The following is a 7,761-nucleotide window of genomic DNA, read 5'->3' on the forward strand; positions in this document are numbered from 1 at the left end:
CATGCGCACTCTCTTTCTCAAAAAAAAAAAAAAAGATTCCAATATAAGAAAGTAACTAAAGGGATGAGAAATAATAGCTAATAAGTTCAATGAAAATACATGTTGTCCCCTTATTTTCTCTCTGATCGACTTTGAGCAATTCAGTGTTTCCCTGCCCCTTCCCTCCACTGGGACAACTCCCCACCTGTGCTTACCCTCACCCCACACAATCTGCCCTGGACAGGGATGGGGTGGTTAAAGTTAGGTTTGCAAAGATGTTCCTAAAAGGTAAAAAAGATACAGTACTCTTTCTGGAGCTCCTATAAGGGGACCTTTAAGACATATTTGTAGGTCCACCATCCCTAAGGGTTTGGATAACCCCTGGAAGCAAACAGTGTGACAGGGGTGGCCCTTTTCCTCCACTTTTCTTGATGCTGAGCATCAGCTGCAAACAGTTCCCTCCACTTTCACATTGTAAAACAAAGCAGAAAGAATCTAACTGGCATTTACAAGATAGTGGTGATGTTTCATGAAAAAGGAGATCTCCTGAGGAGGGGTCTGCACACGGCCTTGTCCAGGATGCAGTGTGGACGCCCAAAGACAGCTTCCCGGAGCCCGGAGCCGAGGGGCTGATTCCCGGGTGCTCAGACCATAAACAGCCTTCAAGGCACTTAAAAAATCTGCATTTTGTGGGTGTTGGCAAAGCCACTCTCGCCCCCCCCCACCATCTGTTCTTTGTGTTTGAGCCCTCCCTTTGAACATTTGCCTTGGCTTGTAAATACTGCAATTTACTTCACTTCAGGCTTCAGGTTGATGCCATTTTGCCAAATGCACTTGTGGTGGGTCCGTTCCCTAAGAAACCTTTGTGTTTGTTAATCAGACTCAGCTTTTCTTGGTGAAAGCCGTGGTGCGGGTTTTAGGGGGAGTGTAAGGGCACCCCTGGGACGTGGCGGTCTGTCCTGTTGATAGTGATGGTGAGGACAGAGGCTGCTTTTCCCAGCCCTTTTTATGACCCATGCCAGACCGTGGCACTTTAGAACACACGTGCAAATCCCTGCAGGCCCATGGAGGAGACATGCCCTCACATCCAGTGTGCCCCTCGTCATCTCGGGGCTGTCTGGGCACAGGACCCAGACGGGGGTGTCCGGCCCTCGCTGTCATTTACAGGCACACAACATCTGAGGAAACGCTTTGTCTCAGGGACTGTTTTTAAGAGAAACCACCTCCGTAAGGTGGGCTCGAGTGTGCCCAGCGGACAGGGCTGCTCCCCGGGACCCTGGGGTCTCACCGTCAGCACGATGGACGGGGTCCCTGTTTCACTGATTTTCTAAAGGAGGCTTCCTCAGGCCTCAGGAGGACAAAAGAGGACTTTGTAACATTTGGGACGTGCTACATCCCTTCATGATGGGTGGAAGGAGCCAGGATTTGTGAATGGACTTCTTGGTTGTGAGATCAATCTAATGATGATGCCACGGACGTCATGGAAAGCCAGGTTCCCTCCCTGCCGGTTTGATGACATTCCGGTGACTCTGTCTGGGGTCTCAGCTGCCTGTTTCCAGGCCTCCAACTTTCTCCCCATTAGCTGTCTGCCCCTTGCTCTTTCTGCCACCCTACCTCCTGGTGCCCCGAAGCCACTGGGTGTCCTTCCTCCCACCCCAGGGCCTTTGTACGCACAGTTCCCTTTTCCAGGAATGCCCTTCCTACAGAGATCCCCACCACTAACCCCCCTCACTTCCCTATTCAAAAGGCTTACCCTGAGGAACCCCTGGTTTTCTCTCTTAGCACGTGTCACCATCTAACATAATACATACTTTATTCTCCTCGTTAGCGTTTCTCTCTCCTCTCTACTCCAGAGCACCTTTCTCACTCTGTATTGTGTTTTCTGTACATCCCCAGTGTCTAAAAAAAGTGCCTGGCATTCAGTTAATACTTGATGAACTAATGAAAAGAGTAGGAGATTTTCTATGAAGTGTTATTTTCCTTGGCACTACTTTTCATTTGATTTCATTACGTACAGTTTCTGAACCAGGAGCTCAAGGTAGAGGCCAGCTGTGTAACCTGCAGATATGGTCAGCCTGGTGTTTGCGGCCTTCTGTAATCTGGGTGTCAGCTCCCGGGGACCTGTGGGTCCTCTGATCACCCCCCAGGCTCCCGCGCATTAGCTCGCCCCTCTGTCTCTGCCACCCACCACCCCCTTCTCCACCTGTTCAGCCCTTGGCTGGGCTTGTGCATTCTGTCCTCTGCACACTTTCCCTGGCAGATGCACTGGGGATGCCCCTTCTTCTCTGGGGATTGCATCAGTGCCGTACCGTCCTCGAGGAGGCTGTGGGTTCCTAGTGGCATGGGCTGCTCCTTCTGCTTCAACATCTGCCTGGGGCTGGTCCATGAGCAGCGCTGGCGCATCCTGGTGGGGTCAGCATGACCCCTGGAACTCCTCTGCCAGGGAGCCCAGTGTTCCTTATGCTTGGCTCCATTAATGCTCATCTCATCTGGTTAGTTGGCCTCATTTCATACTCCACTTTCCCTAAGAGAGACCTCGGTCTCTCTCATGGGCACCTTCCATTGGCAGCCTTATCATCCGCCTCTGGGTTCACAACTCCGTCGGGACAGAGGAGCCTTCAGACGGGCCCCATTCCTGCCATGCGTCACATTGATCATTTGGTTAGAAATGGGGTTCCTGAGGCCATTGCCACTGGTTCCCTCCAGGGGAAGGATCCACTCCAAGAACTAGAAGACTTCCTTCCATGGCGTCAGCCCCTCCTTTCAGTCACACACGTGCTCACTGAGCTGGGAACAGTGTGCCCATACCCTGTGCTGGAAAGAGCCCGTGTGTTCTTGAGTTTTGCACCATCAAGATGAGACTCAGAATGGTACCAGTCTGTTTGTGATAATGCCTAATGCTCAAAGACAATTGCTGAGTTCTCTTCCTTTTGTAAAAAAAAATTTTTTTTTTGGTCAAAAGTTCCATTTCAGGATATCTCTTCTTCCTTTGCCATGAAAGACATGCTCATGACCTGAGAGAGATGATTAAACTCTACCAACTATACTTTTTTCATGAGACCCTGTATTAGACTAATTAATTATAGGATTTTAAAATGGAAGGAATAAAGGATATGTCCAAGGAAGAAAAAATAAGTGGTTATGACCATGTCTCACAGCTGGTGACCTCTGCCTTTAAAATATTTTATTTTCCTATGAGAACACTAATTCTGATTGGGTTATGTACACTCAGTTTGGAGAGTGTTTGCACTCACCTTGTTTTCTCATTCACTCTGTGTATAAAACTGGGTGTCTTCAGGCCAGAACAAGAGCTTTGTATGTGTCAAGGGGGTAGCACATAGTTAGTAGGAACACAATTAACATGTAAGGTACAAGGAATGAATGAATGAATGGATGGATGAATGAAGTCCTCACCCACCATACTGGGTTATGAGGATGACCCGTGATAACATGTGTGGGGCTATCTCACAGGTGGTGGAGTTGTTAGGAGGACCGATGACCTTGTGTAGACCTTCTGTGGAAACTGCAGTTCATGCCACAGAGAGGCGATCAGCTCACCAGGTGGCCTCCCCCACTGGGAATGGTCGAGATACAGATTCTACCCAATCAGATGCACATAGAAAAGTAGGAAAAATGTACTTTTAAAGCCTATTTACTACCCACGTATAGGATATTCTCAATTATGCCTCAAAGCACTGTGGTGTTTTATCTGTATTGGAAAATGTCTTAAACTGTGACAGGCAATGTTGTTGAGGCATTCTGAGTGCCCCAGACCTGGGCTTTGATCCTGGTTCTTCCCATGGTCTGTTGGTGACCTTGCTTAAGTCCCTTATGTTTACCACATGTCAGCTTTCATTTTTCTTTAGTTTTTATTTTAACTCCAGTTAACACAGAGTGTTATGTTAGTGTCAGGTGTACAGTATAGTGATTCGACCCTTCCATACAGCACCCAGGGCTCATCACAACAAGTGCTCTCCTTAATCCCCACCCCAGTTCCCCCATGCCCCCCCGACCCCCCTCTGTGACCATCGGTGTGTTCTCTATAGTTAAGGGTCTGTTTCTTGGTTTGTTTCTCTCTCTTTTTGTTTTTTCCCTTTGCTCATTTGTTTTGTTTCTTAAATTCCACATATGAGTGAAATTACATGGTATTTGTCTTTCTCTGACTTATTTTGCTTAACATAATACTCTCTAAGTCCATCCATGTTGTTGTAATGGCAAGCTTTCATTCTTTTTTATGGTTGAGTAATATTCCATTATATAGATATAGATATTGTATGTATATGTAACACACACACACAAACCACATCTTTTTATCCATTTATCAGTTGATGGACACTTGGACTGCTTCCATAATTGGGCTCTTGTAGATAATGCCGCTATAAACATCGGGGTGCACGTATTCCTTTGAATCAAGAGTGTAACTGCTGGGTTATAGGGTAGTTCTATTTTTAACTTTTTGAGGAACCTCCATACTGTATTCTTATTTTTTTTTTTTTTAAGATTTTACCCATTTATTTGACAGAGGGAGAGAGAGCACAAGCAGGGGGAGCAGCAGGCAGGGGGAGAGGGAGAGGCCGATGCGGGGCTCGATCCTAGGGGATCCCGGGATCATGACCTGAGCCAAAGGCAGATGCCCAATGACTGAGTCACCCAGGCGCCCCCTCCAGACTGTTTTTCAGAGCAGCTGCCCCAGTTTGCATTCCCACCAACAGTGTAAGAGGGTTCCCCTTTTTCTGCATCCTTGCCAACACGTGTTGTTTCCTGTGTTGTTGATTTTAGCCATTCTGACAGGTGTGAGGTGCATGTGTCAGTTTTCTTATCTTTAAAATGGGAGCAGTAATTCTAACCTGATAGTTACTGAAGAATTTAATGAAACAGGTTATACAAAGTTCTTCCCACAAATTCACCACTCATTAAATGTGCTTTCTTCTTTCTTTTATTTTTCCAGGTGAGTTCAATTTAAAAAATAATAACCATGTAAATTAAAATTTTTGATAGAAATATGAAGTAAAGAATTGAAAATAATGGAAAAGAACTTATACTGTACTGTATCTCTGCTTATAATTTTGTCCTTATTTAGAATAAGTTCAATAATTCAGGCAATGCCAAGCTAGTCTCTCTAATTGTTTTATAAATTTAGGGGGCGCCCTCCATGGCTCAGTGGGTTGAGCTTTGAACTCTGGGTTTCCACTGAGGTCGTGGTCTCATGGGTGGTGGGATCCAGCCCACCTTGGGCTCAGCGCTCAGCAGGGAGTCGGCTTAAAAGATTCTGTCTGCCCCTCCCTCCACATGTGCTCTCACTCAGGCTCTCTCTCTAAAATAAATAAATAAATAATTTAAAAAATAAATTTAAGAAGTGGTTTCATATCAGATCAATCCAAAATGAGCAGTTTTATTCTTTTACATGAGTAGGGGAGTTAGGAAGGTTTGGTTGCTGGCCAGTAGACCGAGGCTGTCAAGACATGTTTGAAATAGGATTGCACGTTTCCATGATTTCCTGTGCCAGGCTTTCCTCCCCATGCACGATGTGTGGCCCCCGTTGCACTGATGGGGTGTTGCTCCCCAGGAGGGTTGTGTGGTCAGCTCTACACCGGCTGGGCGCTCTGCCGGGGAGGAGTTGGCTGCTTGGCAGTCAGATGCAGACCGCATCATTCTCAGGAAGGTGGCTTGTTTAAAAAGCAAAGTTACGTGCATGCTCATCATCAATATGTCTTTTCTCCAAAGTTCTTGGAACTTTGTAGTCTGTCTGCCTCTTTTGTCCTCAAATGTACTCTGATAATCTTTCCTAAATAATTGTGTCTATGTTGTAACATATCTCCCCAAAACCTTGCAGCTTGACAGAATCCACTGGACCACAAAGATGTGTCTTACTTATTATGTTCTATGTGAAGTGATTGAAAACCAGACTTTGGGACAATGTTCAGCTGCAGCTGACAGAAGTGCTTGCCATTATGCAGATTTAAAAACAACTTCTTGTTGTCCTTAGTTTAGAGCGTGGGTTGGGCATTATACACGCAGTTGCATAACTGTGGCCGGCAGCATGTACGCGATCAGACCCCGTTCGTCCTGCAGGTGGTTGTGGTATGTAAGCCAGTGCCTGGCCCCGTTGGGTCCAGCTGGCTGTGAAGTGTGACTGCAGCTGTGGCAGTGGTACTAAGTGGTACTAAGGGCATTAGTTACCTCAAATGGGCGCATACCAAATGGAGTCATTGGTTTTAGGAACTAACCATATCCTCCACTTGGATCAAGGATCAAACTTTATTTTGCCTGGTTCCAGAAAAACATGTTTTTTCACGTCTCTATTAAGCAACCATATAATCAATAAAATGAAGACAGTCCAAAATACATTTTCTTCTTACCTGATTTGCTTTCTTTTTAGATACTCTCCATATGAATAGATAAATCCAGGCTGATTTGTTTTGCCTTAATTGTTCAAAATGTATAAATTTCCTTTCACTACCAAATATGCTTAAAACAAATATAAAATACATAATGTAAAAATTCCAACTTCAGCATATGAGTGGCTGGCCATACCCACATGAGAAGGGGGAGCACGTAGATTTATCAGCAGAAGTGGGTATGGCTTCCTTGTTCTTCTTAAACCATATAGTAGGTAGCACAAGCATAACTGGGTGATTGAATAGTCTTGTCTTCAGTTACACCTGAAAAGTAGTTTCATCCCCAGGTGAAACAATCTTTGTGCTTTAACTGCAAATAGAAACCATGGTTCTTAAACATGCAAATTATTATACACACACGTACATGCACATATTTTAACCACATAAAATGTCTGAGTTAGAAGAGGTAGCAGGATGGAGTGGCCCAAAAGACCTTTCAGAAATCAACAACGTTAGAATACTATTAAAATGTTCAATGTACTGGGGCGCCTGGGTGGCTCAGTCGTTAAGCGTCTGCCTTCCGCTCAGGTCATGATCCCAGGGTCCTGGGATCGAGCCCCGCATCGGGCTCCCTGCTCAGCGGGAAGCCTGCTTCTCCCTCTCCCACTCCTCCTGCTTGTGTTCCCTGTCTCGCTGTGTCTCTTTCTGTCGAAAAAATAAATAAAATCTTTAAAAAAAAAAAGTTCAATGTACTGATTTCTTCATTAAGAAAAATGTTGCACAATCAGTGTGAAAGCAGGAATTCAGAAAACTTTAAAATTAATCTAATTTATATGTAGAGCCCTCGAACACCTAAAACCCTGAAAACTCTAAGAACAGGAAGGGAATGATGTGTTGGAGTAAGTATGGCTTTCTTCTAGCTGTTCTTAGATGTAGGCAAACATTTTCTGGAAAGGACTAGATGCCAGTCATTTTGCAGGTCACATTTGATTTGGTCGCTGTGACATACCCCTTCCTTCCTCCCTCCTTCCTTCCCTCCTCCCTCCCTCCCTCCCTTCCTTCCTTCCTTCCTTCCTTCCTTCCTTCCTTCCTTCCTTCCTTCCTTCCTCCCTCCCTTCCTTCCCTCCCTCCCTCCTTCCTTCCTTCCTTCCTTCCTTCCTTCCTCCCTCCCTTCCTTCCTTCCTTCCTTTTCTTCCTTCCTTCCTTGTTAATAAGCATTTAAAAATGTAAAAACCACATACTGGGCCCACAAGCTAGAGTTTGCAGACCTCTGACCTAAGATGTTAACTTGGTCATTCTCCTTTCTGGACTTCGATGATCTTTATGATCCTGTATGCTTCTATTTACACCATATGCCTTGTGTTTAATCCTTATGCATCAAGACCCTAGCCCAATGCCTGACATACGGTAGGTTCTCAGAAAATGTTTGCCACATCATACCATT

Source organism: Zalophus californianus, chromosome 7 (genome assembly GCF_009762305.2).
Source record: "Zalophus californianus isolate mZalCal1 chromosome 7, mZalCal1.pri.v2, whole genome shotgun sequence".
NCBI classification, from domain to species: domain Eukaryota; kingdom Metazoa; phylum Chordata; class Mammalia; order Carnivora; family Otariidae; genus Zalophus; species Zalophus californianus.